A 5,231-nucleotide genomic window follows, 5' to 3' on the forward strand; every position below is an offset into this window, starting at 1 on the left:
GTTTTTGTGTAATAGTTCACGTCTTTTCTCGAAATTTTCTGAATTATCTTCATTCATATGAAAAACTTTCATTTGTTGAGGAGAAGATAAAAGCGGTAAATGCGATTTTGGGAGAATTTTCTCTTCTGTGGATCGATTTACAATTGTAATAAGCGATTCTTCTTTATTTATCGCTTTTACGAGAGCTGTGGGAATTAATAATTTTTCTTCTTTGTCGAGGAATTGACCTGCGATTATACCTTCGTCAAGGTCGAGAGGATTGATGAGTGATAATTTTGCGATTATTTCCGAGCGAGGTTGGATAATTAATCGTGATGCATTGTGGAATAGAATGGCGTTACTTTGTAATGGTAAGGGAAACGGTATCGCATCGATTGAGAGAGTCGAATTTTGGTAATCTATTTTGCAATTTTGGTTTTGAAAAAAGTCCTGTCCCACGAGACCATCAAATGGAATTCCCGTATCTGGGTTAAGTACATGAAATTTGTTAAGAAAAGAGTTACAAATCGAGTTCGGTCTGTCCGAGAGTCATGATCGGCGCGTTGGGCTTAATGCCATTGAGAATAATTGGCTCACGATTAACGATTTCGAAATTACGAATACTCGAGGCTTTTACGAGAGAGACGGCCGCTCCAGTGTCGACCAAAAATTTGAGAATTTTATCAGGATCATCTGAGTGAGGGGATTCAAAGAGAATGTATTTTAATTCGCTGTTATTCGAGGGGATGTGGAACGCGAATGAATTTAGATTTGCAAAAGTAGTCGGAACCTCGTTTTGTGGCTCAGATAATTCTGGTGGATGAGAATTAAGGCTGGCCATCTGAAAATTTTCATTTTTCATTGGGTTGCTAACGTGTATGCTTGATTGTTGTGGATTTTGACATGCGGTGTCCCTGTTTTTCCTGACATTTGCAGCAAATCTTTTTATGCATTCTTCAATAACATGGCCACTCTTTTTACAATAATTGCACGTTTTTTGAGAATTTGAACGATTCAAATTTTGATTAAATCGTTGATTGTTAGGTCGATTTGGGTTTTGTCATTGATTTTGACGTTTAAACGAATTTTGATAAGAATTTTGTTGAGAAAAATTGATTGGTTTATGCTCGCGTGACGTGGAAAAATTTGAATTTGGATTTTTAAAGCGACAATCATCACTCGTGTGATTTAATCTACCACAATGTGTGCATTTAGAATGTGGATTGTATTGCATTCGCAGGGCTTTTTCTTCGGTTACTGCGGCAGTAAAGGCTTGATTAATTGTTGCAAATTCGCGATAGCGGAGCATTTGCGAAATTTGTGGGTGTGTGTGATAAATAAAGCGATGTAGAGTCATTTTTGTAACCCTTGCGATAGAGCCCGGTAAGAGATTGTCATCTTGTTCACTCGTGTGAACTGCTGCGAGAATACGTGATGAGAGATCTTCAATTTTTTGATATAATTGTGAGACATTTTCATTTTTCTTTTGATGCATGGAATTTAATTCTTCAAACAATTGATCAAGAGTTTTTTTATCTTGATAAAGACTTAAAAGAAGTTCAGAAATTTCTTCCCAAGTCGTGAGGTTACAATGAATGTCGATCTGTTCACGAGCTTTGCCAGTGATACGACTTTTTACATAAAGTAAAAGTGCTGGCTTTTGTTGATCAGACGCGAGTTCAAAGACTCCATCAACTTGTTTGATAAAACTGCGAATTTTATATCGATCTCCGTCGAAAGTTTCGGGAATTAATTTAATTGAAAATGAGAGTTCGTAAGAAAGGGACACGTTGCGCGTATTTTGAGTGGTCTGTGTACTGTCAGGCATCGTTTAGCTTTGAAATTTGATCTCTATGTTTTTGAATTGAAACGAAATTTATAGGAGTATTGGGAAGTGATGAGAAACAAGGAATTGTCTGAATGTACGAATATTTATATGAACAGCACTTACTGCGGAAGTGATTCGTTGCAATCGGTGCTGGAGTTGCTAATTCCAGTGTGTTCAACCAAACTGCAGAATTTTCCTTGACTCGCGATGGTCCTCCAGTTTTGTCTCCTACGGTGTCCACGTTTTCAGCAACTTGATAGCTGCCACTCGGTTCACAGGATAGAATTGCCAGTTCCACTTTAATTCACTGTTTCAGAGTGCTGGTGTGGGGGTTTTTGGAGGCGCCAAATATCTGGGACAAATATTAGGGTCCGTCTAGGGCATTGGCGACAGTCGGAGCCTAATTGCTTCATTTGCGTTATGAGGAAAGTGCCGACTTATTTGGTTAGGATGGGGACTGGATTTGAGGCTGTAGAGGATTTTGAGGATATTTAGGAAATTGGGGGTATTTCGTAAGTGGGAAATCAGGAAATAATGTGGGTATACAACAAAGGAAATGGAAATTGTCTGCAATCTGAGTGGGGAAAGGGGATCCAATCTGCAATTGTCAACTTTTTTTTTGCCAATTCAAGTCATTTCTTATGAAGTGAGCTAATTGAAACCATGTTCGATCGGAAGAATAGAAAATTTCAGTCGGAAATACATATTGACAATTAAAAAAACAATAATTCACCTCCGCCGAAACCAAAAATTTCGTCAAGAACTCGAAAAACGGAAATTTGACGTGGTAAACAATAAAATTGAAAAAAAAATTGAATTGAATTTTTTTAGGTCTTTTTGATGATAGTAAAACTATGGGAGAAGCCTTAAAAAAATGAAAATTTTGAAGGTACAAAACCATACCTATAATTGGCGAAAACAATCATGACAGTCACAATAAAACAGTTTCATTTTTGTTGTCAACGACAATAAAACAGTATAATTCCTGGAAGAAGGAACAATAAATGATTTCAAACGTAGTCTACATTTTTTTTAGTCAAATAATTCGACACAGTCATGTTTTTCTTTTAAAATCCGATTAATTTATTGAAAATCCAATTTTAGAGAAAAGCAACCACTTTGTCGGATCTTCTTTATTTCATGAATGAGAGATAAATTGAACTTAATACACGGTGGTTTGTGTTTCCAAAGGCATGTTTTATGTATTCAAACCATCATCTGTTTAACTTCCAAGTAGAACTAATAATAATAGTACCTCGAACTTTGATCTCGTTTTACTAAAAACTATGTTTTTCCCATTACCAACTTTGGAGCTCTATAACTTCGCGGTTTTTTCATCTAGCGAGACGTGTGACCTCTCAAAATGTTCCAAATTTAACCAGGAATACGCCCATATTAATAAGTCCAATAGTGCCAAAGTGGTCCCTTTTCATGCGGACGTCCACATATTTACCTATATCAAGCTCTTAAAAATACGGGCATGAAGTTTCATCGAGTTTTGCCGTTAATTTCGTGAATAAATTAACGACAAAGATNATTTGAGGCTGTAGAGGATTTTGAGGATATTTAGGAAATTGGGGGTATTTCGTAAGTGGGAAATCAGGAAATAATGTGGGTATACAACAAAGGAAATGGAAATTGTCTGCAATCTGAGTGGGGAAAGGGGATCCAATCTGCAATTGTCAACTTTTTTTTTGCCAATTCAAGTCATTTCTTATGAAGTGAGCTAATTGAAACCATGTTCGATCGGAAGAATAGAAAATTTCAGTCGGAAATACATATTGACAATTAAAAAAACAATAATTCACCTCCGCCGAAACCAAAAATTTCGTCAAGAACTCGAAAAACGGAAATTTGACGTGGTAAACAATAAAATTGAAAAAAAAATTGAATTGAATTTTTTTAGGTCTTTTTGATGATAGTAAAACTATGGGAGAAGCCTTAAAAAAATGAAAATTTTGAAGGTACAAAACCATACCTATAATTGGCGAAAACAATCATGACAGTCACAATAAAACAGTTTCATTTTTGTTGTCAACGACAATAAAACAGTATAATTCCTGGAAGAAGGAACAATAAATGATTTCAAACGTAGTCTACATTTTTTTTAGTCAAATAATTCGACACAGTCATGTTTTTCTTTTAAAATCCGATTAATTTATTGAAAATCCAATTTTAGAGAAAAGCAACCACTTTGTCGGATCTTCTTTATTTCATGAATGAGAGATAAATTGAACTTAATACACGGTGGTTTGTGTTTCCAAAGGCATGTTTTATGTATTCAAACCATCATCTGTTTAACTTCCAAGTAGAACTAATAATAATAGTACCTCGAACTTTGATCTCGTTTTACTAAAAACTATGTTTTTCCCATTACCAACTTTGGAGCTCTATAACTTCGCGGTTTTTTCATCTAGCGAGACGTGTGACCTCTCAAAATGTTCCAAATTTAACCAGGAATACGCCCATATTAATAAGTCCAATAGTGCCAAAGTGGTCCCTTTTCATGCGGACGTCCACATATTTACCTATATCAAGCTCTTAAAAATACGGGCATGAAGTTTCATCGAGTTTTGCCGTTAATTTCGTGAATAAATTAACGACAAAGATAATTGGCGCGATGTCTGTCACTATCCAACGTACGCCATGTTTGATGTTTCGTCTCTCTCGAAAATAACCTTACTATCTCAACCATTTTACGGTTCCCTCACCCGCGCGCCCATCCAATCACAGCTACACACGAAAAACTCAATTTCATTGGATTTCCAAGATGAATAACAAACTCCTTAAACGATTCAATCTGAAATTGGATTCAACTTCACATCGTTGAAAATTCAAAAACAACTGTCATTTAAATTTCAGAAAATTTGTAACAGTGTAAACCCTTTAATGCAAAAAAAATCCTCCAAACGATTTTTTCTCACTCACTCAACAATTTTGTGCAAACAACATCCCTCCGGTTTTCATTCTCTGGGATACAATCAGTAAGAAGTAAATCAAATTTATTTCGCAAAAAATTATTTTCTTTAATTCATTTATTTTTAGTAATTATCCAACCTAAACCCCTAATTCTCCTTACTAATTGATGTAGTATTGATCCACAAATCCAACACAAAACAAAATAATCTCTTAATTGTCTCTAATAACTCCATCTTCTTAAATTACGTCATTAAGAAAAATAATGACAGAATTAGTTTCCTCCCTCGATGCCGAATTTTTATTCAAACTTATAATGAGTTATTCGGAAAATACCTCCGATATACAGTCACGAGATCAAGCACTGGAATGATCATTAGAGCAGACTCACGTGCAGCAGGTTCAAACTGTCATAGCTCGTAATCAACACGTGCAAATCAAACCACTTCGACCTTACTTTCCGGATTTAAGTGTCTACTCGTACCCCCCCCCCCCCCCCCCCCCCCCC

General features: G+C 35.9%; 1 protein-coding gene across 3 annotated transcripts in view; it reads left to right on the top strand.

The window, feature by feature from the left end:
- Positions 1–5,231, top strand: part of LOC107042422 (torso-like protein) — a 250,234-nt gene that overhangs the window by 236,487 nt on the left and 8,516 nt on the right. The gene's annotated exons all lie outside the window — the stretch shown is intronic.

Source organism: Diachasma alloeum, unplaced genomic scaffold (assembly GCF_001412515.2).
Source record: "Diachasma alloeum isolate Michigan unplaced genomic scaffold, Dall2.0 Dall_scaffold_00462, whole genome shotgun sequence".
Taxonomy (NCBI): Eukaryota; Metazoa; Arthropoda; class Insecta; order Hymenoptera; family Braconidae; genus Diachasma; species Diachasma alloeum.